This window comes from Gigantopelta aegis, unplaced genomic scaffold (genome assembly GCF_016097555.1).
Source record: "Gigantopelta aegis isolate Gae_Host unplaced genomic scaffold, Gae_host_genome ctg4114_pilon_pilon, whole genome shotgun sequence".
In the NCBI taxonomy this organism is placed as follows: domain Eukaryota; kingdom Metazoa; phylum Mollusca; class Gastropoda; order Neomphalida; family Peltospiridae; genus Gigantopelta; species Gigantopelta aegis.
In genome coordinates this window covers 14,591-30,426 of record NW_024533686.1, presented here as the reverse complement: position 1 = coordinate 30,426, position 15,836 = coordinate 14,591, and the positions used below count along the sequence as shown (strand labels likewise).

Genomic DNA, 15,836 nt, shown 5'->3' with positions numbered 1-15,836 from the left:
TAACAAGTTTTTTGGAAAGAATACCAAACTGATTTGCAATTTGTAGTTCAGTGGGGAGAGGTATGTCAAATTTTTTTTTTTTAAAATTTGTGATTATTTTTTTTTTTTTTTTAAATTATTTTTTTTTATTTTTTTTTTTTTTTTTTATTATTTGTTTTTTTTTTTTTTTTTAATAAATTATTTTTTAAATTTTTTAATTTTTTTTTTAAAATGAGCGCAATGTTTTTTTTTTTTACTTTTTTTTTATTAATAAAAACACAAAAAAAATTTGTTTTTTTTTTTTTTTTTAAATAAACCCTAGTTATTTTCTTTTCATTTTTTTTTTTTAATTAGGTAGTTTTTTTTAAATTTATATTTTTTTTTTTTAAAAAATGTTTTTTTTATTTTTACTACAAACAACATGTAGTTAATTGTTTTTTAAAAGGACATGACTTTAAAAAAACAAATTATATCCACTTATTTTTTTTTCATTTTAAAAATTTTTTTTAGTGATTATTTTATAAAAATTTTTTTTTTTGTAATTTTCTGTTTGTGTTTTATTTTTTTTTTTTTTTTTTTAACTTCCACACCCACGTTAGCAGCTGTATTTAACAAGATTTTGTGCGGGTTTTTGAAGTGTAGCCATGATTATAACATCATTGTTTAGTTTAGCAGTTGTTATACCATTTTACTCCAATGTGAAAATACACAAAAAAACAAATCAGTTTGTCGGGTTGTCATGACCAAGGTGTTTTAACCTGCTTGACTCTACACCCGCACGTACAATAACAAACCGTTTTAATCATAATGAGTTGGGTGTGGTCTTTCAATAGCCTTAGTTGAGATCAAAAGATGTTCAAAAGTTTTCAAACTTACGCGCAGTCTATAACTGTTTTATTACTTGATTAATTGCTATATTACAGTAACCAAACAATGTTTATTAAACTATGTATTATCTGCATTTGTAATACGCCACTTAGAATTTGTTACCTATTCTAACAGGTGTGCTGTAGAGGACATTTAGTCATTGATTTTACTATGGAAGAAAAAAGACCACACATAACTTCTTGGATGTTTCATATCCAAAAAAACACGAAAGAACGCATTCCTCAGTTTTTGCATGCAGACAGCGACGATATAGTAATGTGAAAAACCTTGATCTTATGAAACACATGTCACTAAAACAATATATAGGAGGCTACACATTTCCAACAAACTTGACTTGTCAGGGACTGCCCTCAGCCACACACAATGTTCTAATGGTAAGTTATTAATAGTTATTATTACTTAATAATTTATTTCTGATATATCAGCAACTTAATGGCATCACTGATGGAAAATATGATAACAGGAGAGGGACACCCAAACAGCTAAAACCTCACCTCCTAAATTCAATACAGGCAGTTCCTAATGCACCTGCTGTACATTGGGAGCACACCCACCTCAAGAACTACTAAGTCTACAAGTTTCTGGAAACAGGTATGTCAATGTGGTAATGCTTACTGTGTTTTGATAATTGCCATGGTTACAAGATTGCTGCTATGCAATTAATGGGGGCGTACTATGCAACACATTACATATCCCTAGATACAATACTGACACATTTACCCCCTCCCTTGGACTGACCCACAACCTATACAACACAGCACAGACAACCTCTTCTCTTCCTTGTTTTTCGACATTTCTTTACCCACTTCCCCTGTGTTGATCAAAAAGCAATGGGAGCAGTAAATGGGAGCAGTTGTAGTTTGATTAGTAACAGTAACCACACCTCTGTCCATCTGGAGGAAAAAGTAAATACTACGTTTTGTGGTGGAGGAGGAGGAGGAGCTGCAAAGAAAGCCACACCTCCTGTAATTAATAAAAAGAGTCAACTGGTAATGATTGCTACCGACCCAAACTTATTTTACTGGTATGTGTGCTTTTTGTTGTTCTTTATGCAGCCATTGTATTTTATTAATTCTATTTATATGTGCCATTGTTTTACAGAAGATATGGTACATGGAGGTGATGAACGAAGAATCACTCGGATTGATAAAATAAACAGGCCACACCTCTTCATTATCTATTGCTACCCCAGGAAGTAAAAAGTACTAGTGAACCAGTGACCACACCCACCAGTCAAAATGGCCAAATGAGAATGCTGCATTTACATGGATCGAAAATGTACCCACATCTACCAATGATTGGAAGAGAGAGCAGAGATGACTTGGGACCACACCCTTTATTAATATGCATATAAGTGATGTTTATACATGTACATGTACACAAGGTAAGAGGTGGAAGGAAATTACTAGTTTATTTTTAAAGAAATTACTTTTTCTTAAAAAATTTTTCCAAAAATTTATAGTTATTTGTTTTGTAAAATTTGCATGTTTTTTTGTTTACTTTTATTATACAAAAATACTAATTATATAATTGCTCCTTTAATCAAAACAATCATTATTATTTTGTGAGCAAATATTATTGTTTTATGATCAAATCCTTTAAAGATTCTTACTATTATATAATTATTTAGTTATAATAATTACTCAATTAATTGGATGATACAGGCTTAGTTTTTGACATAGTTAATGGTTTCTTCAATGACATCAACAGCTTCTAGGAGTTGTTGACTCGGTAATAATGCGAGGTGGGGCAAATCTAATGATGTCATTATGAGTTGGTTTGGCTAATAATCCTCTATTGCGTAGTTCCAAACAACAAACATCCCAAGCAGTGGCACCTAAAGTGGGCGGAGTAGATATGTATATTAGTAGGTAGCTTTACCATTTGATTGTGGTTTTGATAACAAGAGCATAGAACAGGCCCCGCCCACGAACACATGAGACAATAGAAGATGGCAACTTCAATAGTTCTGGTTGCAAAATTGGACCTAATTTAGCAGCATTTTCTGCCATTTTTCTTCTTCAATAACCTATTATTACATGTTATCACTATTGAATGTAACAAAGAGTTATACCTTCATATGGCAATAGCTACTTTACAAGCAAGAGGATTACCACCATAAGTTGAGCCATGTTGACCTGGTTAATGGTGAGCATTACTTCATCATCAGCTAATACAGCAGATACTATAAAAGTATTTAATAGAAGATGCTATTTTTGTTGTATTTATGGAAACCATTCCACCAGATAAAGCCTTTCCCAATACCACAATATCAGGTCTAACTTCTCATGATCACAAGCTAGCAATCTATTAATAAAATGTAATTTTATGATGTCATTATGATGTCATACTTCCAGTTCTCCAAGTCCAGTTTGTACTTCATCAGCAATAAACAATACCTACACAAATATGAAGTAAATTAGACACTTTGTGCATTTCTTCATTACATTGTTTTCTTACAGAGTGCGCCATGCTTCTCTTAAGTATCCCTCTTGAGGAAAATCACACCAGCTTCTCCTTGGATAGGTTCCACAATAAACCCAGCTACATTGGGATCAGATACTGCCTCTAAAAAAAGAATACATCTTGAATAATTATAGTATGTAACAATAGTATTTACTTCAAGAGCTCTAAATTATCATATGGAATATCTCAAAAATTTGGACAAAGGACCATAGCCATATAACTTTCTGGATCACATGAGCTGGATACAGCTGCTATAGATCGGCCCCAAAAGTTCCCCTCAACAAATATCACTTAGCATTGTTAAGTGGAATGCCTTTGACATCATACCCCCATCGTCTAGCTAGCTTAATGGCAGGTCTATAGCCTTACTCCAGTGTTCATTGGAAGGAGTTTATCATAACCAAACACATGGTCATATACTCCTCAAACTCTCCAAGGGCATCGGAATAAAAGCTCTTGAAGTAAGTGTTAAATGCTCCAATTGATCTTTCAATGCTTTTACAATCTTAGGATGACGATGGCCTTGATTGAGAGCAGAATAAGCACTCAGAAAATCTACATACTGTCGTCCCTCAACATCCCACACATATATTCCTCCCTTTAGTAATGGCCACTGGTATAGGATGATAATTGTGAGCACCATATTTCAGCTCTCGTTCAATGACTGCCTCAGTTGTCACTACTGTTGATGTCAAGGGGGGGGGGGGTTTTGGATGGAAAACCATCTTATTGGGAAAGAAAAGATAGATCTTTGTGAGCTCAAAATAGATCTTAGAACTCTGCTTGATGCATCCTGGACTGACAGTAGTGACGGTCACGCGAATTTTAATTTTTGTCCTAGGAGCAAAAATTGCTAGCTGTTTTTTTATCCCACCCTGTAATTTTGTAACTACGTGCGTCTCCAAAACCGAATAGTCCTTGCTGCGCAAAATAACTAATTCAAGTCTTCTGGCACATGATATACTGTTCAGAGATTCACGCTTGTCATTATTAAGTAAAATTATTATAGAACAAAATTCACATAATCTATATTGCTACAGAGAATGGTATTTTTTGTCCTAGTATAGATTTTGTGCAGGTAGGACAAAATTGTGCAGCAATATTTATCCTAGGATAAAATAATTTGGCAATATTTTATCTGGTGGGACAAATTAGGTAGGATAGTAATTGTCTTGACAAGCCTACTGACATGACAAATTGTTCCTAGTGAAAATTGGTCTGTCACGAAAAAGTTGGCCCGGTTGCAAAATTTGGACCTAGGTCCAAATTTGCAACGATAGGCTGCAAAATTAATTCCGTCTTGCAATATTTGGACCTGTAATAATTTGGCAAAGAGAAATGGAATTCGTCCTATATAAATCCTTTTATCACTTCTTAGGCTGTGTGTACTTAAATGGAGAGATTTAATCACTTGGGGAAGTTTTCAAATTGTCAAAAAGCAATGTCATAGCAGAGAGATGTGAACCTAACTGATTAAGTAATTAAACTAATATAAATAGAAAATGGAACTTATTCCTTAGATTGTCCTGCTAACAGGAAGAGAAGCATTTGGAAAAAAAAGGCTGGCAAACTAGCATTGAGAGGAGGAAAAGTGTACTATGAGAACAAACCAGGACAAGTTTGTAATATATTTTTTTTAAATTTCTTATTACTATCTTACAATATTTATAATAGTGTTATATATATGATATCAATGTCTTGAAAATAAGACAATTAACCCATTCCCCTGCCAGCAGTAAAAAAGGAAGGAAAACAATGTGTTGCTGTTATTAAAATAATTCAGAGTATACTACATACAAGTGTCATCAAGCAGAAGGGGGGGAATGATTAAGTGTGAAGGCTATAAAGACTGATATATGAAGATTGTGTTTGAAGTCCCAAGTGCTTTTGGCAGAGAACAAGAGCACAAATCATGGATGTGTGACACTTGTGTAAAGACTCTTAATTGATTTTAGCATTACCTATATCATATAATCTATAATTACATAATATGTATCATCTTTATTTAGATTAAATACTAAATCTTATTATAATCAGATCAAAATAGCTATAGGACCTGCCTAACGTAGACCTAGGACCAAATTTTTCGCTGCGAAAAATGGACCTATCTCTAGGAAACAAATTTTGCAGTATAGGTCCAAATTAGGCAGCAAATTTGGTCCTAGGTCTAATTTAACTTGCAATAAATTGGACCTAGGTCCAATTTTAACTAGGAACAAATTTGCCATGACAGGGCCTAGGATTTTTGCATGCAAAATTTCCCAGGTGGCTAAAGCTCTCCATTTAAGTACACACCACTAAGAAGTGATAAAACGATTTGAGTTCTTTGCCAAATTATTAATTAATATCATTTAATTTTGCAGCCTTTTCATTACAAAATTTGGACCTACCCCGGGACCAAATTTTCGTGACACTACAACGTTGTGAGGGGCTCTGACTGATCACTAAGGACTAAAGATGTCTGTAAACTTAAATAAGAACGGCTCAGCGTTAAAAAAGCAGCTTATGAAGATGTTTTGAAGGATGACTCAGACACTACTTGGTAAGTGAATTGATCTCGCAGTATCTCTAGTCCTCTCTCTAGGGCTGTATTTGGCTATGAAGGGAATAGTAACGAGTTAAAAGGTAGTAGAAACGGGCGGCAGTAAGTATAAGAATAGAATTACATATAATAAAAACATTTTAACTCTCTTTATAGATGGTGGCTTCGAGGATGTAGCTGAGGAGCTTAATGGTGGCAAAGCGATGTATGCGTTTGTACGTGTCATTGATCCTAACACGCAACTCCCCAAATATGTTCTTATTAACTGGGTACATGATATCATGTGACTGTCATGTGACATGTTATTACATGTTGATAGATGGGAGAAGGAGTACCTACGTCTAGAAAAGGTGTATGTGCTCGACATGTTAATGATGTTGCTAGATTCTTGAGGGTAGGTTGTTTATTGTGTGTGTCATTTAATACACATTGTTACACAGGGTGCTCATGTAACTATAAATGCTCGTAATGAAGATGATGGTTGATAGTGACACAATTTTAGACAAAGTAGCTAAGTCATCAGGTTAATGTGTGTGTGTGTGTGTGTGTGTGGTGTGTGTATTTATGAATCCTGTCATATCTTTAGGAGCTAAATTTCAGTTTTCACAAAGAGAAAGCCAAAAGCAATCCCAGAACAAGGACAAATAGTAGGTCACAATAATTTTGTCAGTAATTGTAACCAGTAGCTTTGTTATTTGTTATTTAGGGTTCAGTTTATAAAAAAGCTAACCACAACAAGAAATCAATGTAAAACTCGAGATGAGTTTTGGAGTAAACAAGAGGTATTACTGAATAAACTATATCCACTTAGCTGTGTTTGTTATGGGTAACATGGAATGTTAGCATAACAAAATTGACTTCTTCTACTTTATTATTATTTATGACTACATGTCCTTTTTTTTATGAAGAGGGAAGAAGAACAACGTGTTGCCAGAGAAAAGAAGCTTCAGAAGAAGCTAGGAAGCAAGAAGAAATTGAAAGAAGACAAAGAGAGGTGAGAATAGTTAAGTTATTTTCCTATTGGTCATTGTATTCTTGCAGAAAGAAGAGGGTCGTCGAAAGAGAGGAAATGTCCAAGCAAAGAGCTAGACAAATTGATGAACAGAAGTAAGTCGTTGTTTGGGTATGTGTATGTTGATAAAAACAATTTATTAGAAAGAGAGAATCAGACCAACAAAGACAGGAGAGGAGAAGAAGAAACTGAAAGTCGTTTAGTAAGTAAATACATTTGATGGTGTCTATGAACTTGTCTTTAGCAAAAGTGACTAAAAAAGAGAAGAACAGGAGGTGGGACTCTCAATTGGAACGAAGAAAGAACAGAACGCTCAACAAAGACGGGCTCAAAGTATTTGTTTGTTATAATTGATATCATTAAACTAATTATTAAAGGATCGCAGTGTATCTTCTGGGAGTAAGAGGCAAGTTAGCTGGGTTGAAAAGAAAAGCTGAAGAGCAGCGTCAAGAGCCACCACGTATTGTTCCCAAACTTAAACCCAAACAGCGACCACCACCACCTGGTACATAATACAAGTGTTATATATATGTTACTATGATCATTACCAGAACCAGAGCCTCAGTATGAACCTGAACCCCAGTAGAAACTGAACCTGAACCTCAGTATGAACCTGAGCCTGAGTATGAGCCTGAACCCGAGTATGAACCAGAACCTGAACCTGAGTATGAAACCAGAACCTGAACCTGAGTATGAACCAGAACCAGAACCTGAACCTCTGTATGAACCTGAACCTGACGAGAGTTATGATGCTGATCAAATATATGATGATGTTGAGAAGACAACAGAAGCAAACTTACAGCCAATTAGAAGATGCTTATACTGAGCAGCAAGGAGAAGGGTATGACCATATATGGGCAGGCAAATAATATATGACAATATCCATTATATACAGATTTACGAGGATGTTCAAGACCAGCCTCAAGTGAGTAATGTCATATGATTGTCATGTGATGTTTAAATACTTAATTAATTCAGGGTTGTTAACAGCAAGAAAAATATGATTATGAAGCAGGTAAGTTAATTGTCCATTTAAACCACTCGCTATTCATTCATCTGTCCATATTGTATTATCCCTCCATTTTACAGAGGATGAAACAGAGATTAGTTTTGATGTTGATGAGATTATAATTGATATTGAAACAAATTGACGAGGATGGTGGAGAGGTACTCGACAACTAGATGGAAGTAATGGGTTATTTCCTGCTAATTATGTTGAATTGATTAAAGGGAACTCAATTATACATTTTAAAGTAGTTAGTACATATTGTTTTATTAGCATTGCAGGTATTGATGCTGTGTGTGTAGTTGATGGCTGTTTAGTAAATTTGCTATTATTAATAGTAATTATTATTCATAATTAATTTTTATTAGCTAATTGCGCATGCGCAGAAGGTTTTGGTAAACGGCTTTTGAAAAAAATAGAGGTAACTGAACAAGTGAACATGGCGACTCTTGCAGATGAAGTAGCGGCTATCAAGCAGAGTCTTCATCTACTAGCTAATCACGAGTCTGTACCAGAATTTGCTAAGACATGGGAAGCTATTGGCATGGAACAGCCACCTCAAGAAAGACAGGAGAGACAAGATGATCCAGCATCTCTCTGTACTCTTGGTAGAAATGTTAGAAGAGGAGAAAAGCTTTAAAAAAGAGAATGGAAGACAGTATTAAACTCTTGCTCCTTAGAACTGAAACAATTAGAACAATTATTGCAGTTATCTAATCAAGTAAATATATACATTGTAATACTATGATTGTACATGTCTCCTCTTCTTGGTAGCACGATGAAATTAACTCCAAGACAATGTTAGAAAAAGAACGGCTGCTCAGAGAAAGAGTAGATGCTCTTAAACAAGATTAAACATGATCGCATGAAACGACTAAAGAGGCTAACAGAAAATGGAAGTAGCTTTGTGTCAGAGTTTAGGAGATAAACCTGTAATTAGTAAAAAATGGCAGGAACAAAATGTACCTTCAGAAGGTGATCTACAAAACTACAGAAAAAGAGTTAGAACAATTAGAATCTACTAAGGTATTTTAATTATATTTTTATTGGTAATTAATTATTTAAATTTTAGGATCAACGCCAAGTAGAGTTCCGTAATATACGAGAAAAACCCAATGTACAATTTGGAGGGAACTAGAGACCCACACCCATGACAATCTTGGATCTGTGCTCTATAAGGTGATGTCAGTCATTTTGTGTTTCAGGGACAACATGTCAAAGTTAGAGAGAAATACTACATTACTGTAAGTATATAATAAATAAAGATATTAATTATTAATATATTTTTAGTTGGAATCTGCTGCTAGTGAACAAGAAAATGAAGCTAATGAATTAAGAGAAAGGTTATTTCACTCTGGGAACGATTAGATATTCCTGTTGAATTTCGTGAAGATTTCCTTTCCAATCACCATGGTTACAAGACTTGGGTGTTGAGGAAGCAAGTCTATCGTTTTATTTATAATATTTTATTATATTGTTTATCAATTTAGTTACAATCTGAAGTAGATCGTTTGAACATTTTAAAAACGAGACAATTTGGAGAAATTTATTACAGCCACTCGAGTTCAACTTCATGAAATATGGGACAAATGTTATTATGGTGAAAATCAACGAAAAGAGTTTTACCTGCTTTTAAGGTATGCTAAATGGATTGATAATAAACTGGTAAATGGATGCATATTTATATTAGATGAGTGCAGTGATGATATATTGAGTGCTCATGAAAGTGAGCTTGATAGGATTAGAGGTTTTATGCTGACAATAATGAGATCTTTAAAAATTTGAAAAAAGGGGAGTCGCTATGGGAACAAAAGAAAGAGATGGATGTAAGTATTGTTTAAAAATAAATATGATAATAACTTTTTATATTAACAGCATAGAGCTAATGACCCTGCTCGTTTGAACAATAGAGGAGGAAAATTGTTACAAGAACAACGTCAACATCAGAAAGTGAACAAAGAGTTACCCAAGGTGTTTGTTCTGTCATATACCTTTTAATCTCCTCTCTCTCTCTCTCTCTCTCTACTCAACGACTGAGAAGAAATTACAGAATATTTTACAACAATGGGAGGACGATCACTCTCGACATTTATAGTTAATGATCAGCGCTACTTGATGATGTGGAGAGCAGATGGGACAACTACCATCAGGCTAAGAAGAAGAGAAACTAAAAAGGGTTAGTCATAAGACACAAAGAATGTTACATTTAACAATTTATTAGCAACAAATTAAAGCTGAAACAACAGTGATGGAAATGAAAGTTTGGTAGTAAGCCTCAAAACTCCACTCCTAAGAGGTAATTTCTCTTATGTCCCTGTCAATAAAGTTATAATGACTATCTGTTAGAAAAGCCATTGGACCTGCCTCCTCTAATGATCGAGCTGCCAAAATGCGTAAGGTGGGACCCTCCCTTTAATTAAATCAACAGCATCAAGTGGAAAAAAAACCTGTCAAAAAAGTAATGAGTAATGTCCCTTTAATTATATTTTAATTTTCACAAGTAGACTCCAGCTCGTAAAGTTAAGACTGAGATTAATCCAAACCAAGAAAAATACTAAGAGAAAGGAACACAGCCATCTTCAGCATCTGATTCATTCACCAATACATAATGCTTCGTTAGCTTCTACAGGATTTTATAACGAATTTCAGGTATGTTACCATGGAAACAATAGATCACTCCTGACGATGTTTTATGTAACATTATTTTTATTGTAGCGTGGTTTATACAAGGTATGGAATATAATAAAATGCTCGTTCCAGTACTATTCCAAGACCTCTTCAAAATTAAAATATTGACTAAATTTATTTTAGACACATAATATACTTTCATTTACATATACCATTAGTTTGTTTATTTTACAATACATGTAGTGTGTGTGTTGTTAAGGTCCTTGAAGTGATAAATACTTTTTACATTGACTTCTAGTCTCTCAATTTGTGGTTATAGCTTGAAACTATCTTAGCAAGAACTCTCACTATATCTGTGTTTAGTCATTTCTGTTTTAAGTTAATGAATTTCTTTAGAAGGGCTTCAATGTCATTGGTTTTCTAACAATATTCTCTTAACTTCTTCTGGTTGTTATGACAGAAAGAGACTCAGTTTTCAATTTTTTAGCTGGAGGAGGAGTGGGTGATGAGGGTAGCTGTGAACTTTCAGCCTCTCTCTTGAACCCTTTTTTACTTTTTATTTTTTTCACTTGATTTACGGTATAGTATCTAAAGTTCAATCATCAGAATGTCATTGTTAATTGACACATACTTGTAGGTTGAAGTTATCTGTGCTGAAGTATTATCTTTTCCAGTTTCATCATCATCAATGCTGGTGTCTTGAATTGTTTATGCATTAAAGCCTTTAGTTCCTTTCCTAAAAAGAGAAGAATGGTCGTTGACAATAGATAAGTTTAATTCTAGTTTTTAGTTTACTTACCACTTTACAGGAGGTCAATCTTCCTTTCGATGAGCTACTTATCAGCAAAACACTTTATCAATGCCTGATCTTCCTTTCTCTCTACTTCAGCATCATCACGTGGCTGTTCCTGGACTGCCTTTCTAAAGGAGGACACTTCATTCAAAAACAGTTACCCTGTTCTCTAACTTCTTCCTCCTCCTTGTCAGAGTTACTAGCTTGAGAAATAGTCCATTTCTTGTGACTCCATGTCCACCCTCGGCTGTCTCTTCCCAGCTTCACTGTCATTTCTTCACTTTTTACTTTTAGGTTTCTTCAGTTTGGGTTTAGCTTAACTTTTTGTGATGTTGTAGGTTCTCTTGAGGTAATACTTATGAAGTATTATTGAGTCATAATCATCATTCCACCAACTGAAAGAGAACCATCCTACAGAGTCATTGTGCTGTTGCTGTAAATCACAAATACAAAACAAGAGTTATAATAATACCTTACTTATCTTTATTACCTTCTTTGTCTTTTCTTCAATGACTCTTCACTTCCTTCTTCTTTCTCTTTAATCCTTTTGCTGACAGGATGGAGAAAATAATTTAATGTTTTGTTACGTTTCTCCAAAACTTCTCTTCAGCCCTCTCATCATTTAAATAATTATATTTACTGGTGGGACCAAAATCATACCTACATTTTATAAACCATTATTTTATTTACAGTAACCACTGGTAACACAAACCAATTGGATACAGGATATAGACTTCAAAGGTATTGTCTTGACCCAATGACATAAGATAATAAGATGCACTATTATTGATACCACCTTCTTTGCGGACCTATAAAACCTACATATGATATATCACTACATTACCAATGAAAGGGGCACATACTGTTTTCCTCCTTTCTTTTGTTCTCGAAGGATCCATGGCTGATCGTCTGGGTTCACTCGACGAGTACGAATTCCTCGCTTTCTTCTCCTGGCCTCTCTCGTTTTTTTGGACGGTACTCGTACCTTCTCATATTCAACCTTGCTATGTTTTCCTCTACCTTTGTCTCTGTCCTTTCCAACCTTGGCTAATATGGGAATAAGGGGTGTGGCTACAATAGTAATTGAATATTATTAAGATATTATAACCTTACATTAACTAGTTTTTCTAAGTCACATTTATGAGCTGGTTTAAATGCATGATGTTAAAATTTTTGTGTTCAGCTCTAATAAAATAATAAATTACATAAAATGATTAATTGAACTTACTGTCCAAACTTACCTTGGTATTCAGTAAAATCTTGAGAGGGCCATGTTTGAGGACTTTGAGTTTAATGATATCATTACCTCTGAGCCACACACACTCTGCATGATCCTGTCAGCACTACAGCATATGGCTACTATGAAGAGTGTGATATTGTATTTACTTCTTTCTCTCCTTACCGTTGGAGAAGAATTTCAAGATCTTCCTTGACAGCTGAAGGTGGTTATTTTAAGAGAGAGCATTCTCTCTCTCAGCCTTACCAAGGAAGAGGGATGGATGTAAGTAATTGATACTGTATGTCATGTGATTATCAGGTGATTTCCACTGAGATACCATTTGGGGAATTTGGTGGCTCAAACTGTAGGGCAAACGAGTATATCAGATTAAAATCCTGATCGTTCAGAGGAAAACAAGGATTCATTATGGAACACTATAGTAAGATTGGTGTGACATATATAATAATATTTCCTCTTTTTTCCTATATCTCAGCCTGTACAGATACATAATTGGGAAATGATTCTTCACTTTAATGTCCATGGATCAGGAAAGAATCTCTTGGTGATGGGTTTGCTCTATGGTACACTAAAGACCGCAATATTATGGGTCAGATATTATGACTATAGCAGAAATTCCTATGCAATATGAAGGCCTAATGTATAAATGAACTATATTTTAACTCTTTAGGTCCTGTATTTGGGAATAAGGATTATTTTGTTGGTCTAGCAATATTCTTTGACAGTATAGTAATCATAATGGCGAACATGCTGTAAGTAAACTAAATGTATGGTGTATTTATTTTATGAATTTCTAGCATGAACATCCATATATTTCTGTTATGGTTAATGATGGTGCAATACATTATGATCATGATAGAGATGGTTACTCATAGTCAAAGTGCTGGTTGTCATGTAAGAATTATTATTTGTTTAGATAAATAATGTCTTTATTTTCAGGCTAAATTTGTAACTCAATGTATGAATACAAGAGTTGCAGTCTCTTATATCAATAGACAAGTAATTGTAAGTTGTAAAAACTAGTTATAATACATGTCAAAATGGTTTTACTAGGTAATGACGAGTATTGATGACACGAACGATTGGAACCCCTTGTCTTGTTGCTAATGATATCGACTTACCAACAGGTTATTACTTTGGGTTCTCAGCAGCAACAGGGGATTTAGAGGTATCAAAGAATAAAATCAGTAGATGAGGGGTGTGGTCTTTTCATTTTAGACAATCATGACATTATTTCTGTCAAGGTTTATGATGTAGAATCTGAAGATAGACCAACAAAAGAAGTACTAATAAGAATATAGTATTTTAACCACCACACCTCTTTAATTAGGAACTGGATTGGTCTACTGTACAGCCTCGTGCTCAAAGTAAAGACCCACCACGAGGTGAGCCTGTCCCTTCTTGTTACCCGATAATTATATCTAATTATTCAGCTCACATTTTCTGATAGCCTCCTCTAATTCGGCCATTTTGGTATCGGTTCTTTCAATATCAATGATAGTTGTACTAGTAATTGTTGTTTTGGCAGTTATTGGAGGTGTGGCTTGGAAGAAAAAACAAAGAAAGAAACAAAAAAACGTTTTCTTTTAAATAATTTATGATTTCCAGTCTTATTTGCAAATGACTTTTATTGGTAAATAATGAATGTTTATGGAAATGATAAAAGTGAGGTAATTACACAAGTACTAACACAAAACAAAACACAATTATGATAAATACAAATAGATTATAAAGTTGTGAACGTGACTATCACATGATATCAAACTTGACTCTCCATTTTAAGTCTAGTTCTCAGATGATCATTACTACCATTAAAGTTCAAAGCATGGGTCTCTACAGGAGATACTTCACTACTAGTACCTGTGGTATAAACCACTGCTATCAGGATCCTTGATTGAGAATGTACAGTCATTCTTGCAGAGGCTTTGTCTTCAACAGGTGAGTTATATTGGTGAGACCAGCACCACCGGTTAAACTGCCTGAAGATCTATTGTTTCTGCAACTTTCCATCTTTTGAGAAGACATCACTACGAGGTGTGGAATTACCTAGACCAGGTTCTTTCTCAAAACGAGAAGCTTTATAAGCAGCTATATAACGTTGCCGAGTAAACAATTAGAACAAGACAATCTGCACCAGGTCTCACAGTAAAGTCTGGAATATAAGTTGAGGGATTTTGTCAGTGGATGCTCTACATCTGTGAGAGCTTTAGCACCAAATGAATAAAAACCACGGGCTTCAAATTCCATTCCTTCTTCTCCAATAGTTACAATTAAACACCTTCTAATAAGAGAGTGAAATAGTTTGCTGGTACTCCAAGTTTGTAGAGACAAAAGTCTTTCTCGTGAGCAATTTTAAAAACAATATCTTTGTTGAAGTAAACGATGGAGAATGGTCTTGGAAATATCCTGAAATGGTTCCACAGCTTAAAAGAAAAGTAAAAGATGTAAATCATTATGTTATTATATTACCTGATGCTAAGAATTGTTTCACAGCTAACATTTGAGGTGCTGACAAACAGATCATTGGTGTTGTATACATCACATTACCAACATCAACCATGTTCTTCTCTCATGTTTTTTTCTCGTAACATTATCCTCTAATAAAGGCAGAGAAACAAGTTTGATTAACCAGTTTAGATAACTTACCAAACTGGGTCATACTCATCTACTATTTCTTGACCAATAATCTCTTCAATGACATCCTCAAGAGTGACAATTCCTAGAACAGAAGAATACAGTAACATGTATGAGAGACACACACCCACCTAATATTTTATAATCGTTATCCTTTTTATCATTCTCTATAACACAACGAATGATGGCCATATGATATCTCTCCTCTACAAAACTTTGTAACAATTTGATCAAGGGTAGTTTCTGGCCACTCAAAATTTGGCTCACGATCATAAAAATCTTTCAAATATAAAACAATCAGAATATACCACAATATATCATCTTACTTGTTTTACTGGAGTACAATCTTCAGGATCAATAAAGGTAAGATCTCGAAGATGTAATATTCCAACAATATTGTTACGATTTCTTCATACATAGGTATTCGACTAAATCCCACTGTCATAAATTGTTTTTATTGTCTGGAAGTCCAATACACCATTTATATCAATGCAGAAAAATGTTCAAAAGTGTCATTATCTCGCTGACTTTTTTTTCTTTAAATTTAAGAGCACCATGAAGTATACCCAATTCATATTCATTTATATCAGCATCTTCTTGAGTGGACATTAAGCAATTCCAATAATGTTGTCTATTATAAACAGAACCTAT

General features: G+C 34.2%; 2 pseudogenes; one reads left to right on the top strand and one right to left on the bottom strand.

The window, feature by feature from the left end:
• Positions 1-3,519: 3,519 nt before the first annotated feature.
• On the bottom strand, positions 3,520-4,058 carry LOC121392584 (annotated as a pseudogene).
• A 4,274-nt stretch (positions 4,059-8,332) lies between these two features.
• On the top strand, positions 8,333-14,141 carry LOC121392583 (annotated as a pseudogene).
• The last annotated feature ends 1,695 nt before the right edge of the window (positions 14,142-15,836 follow it).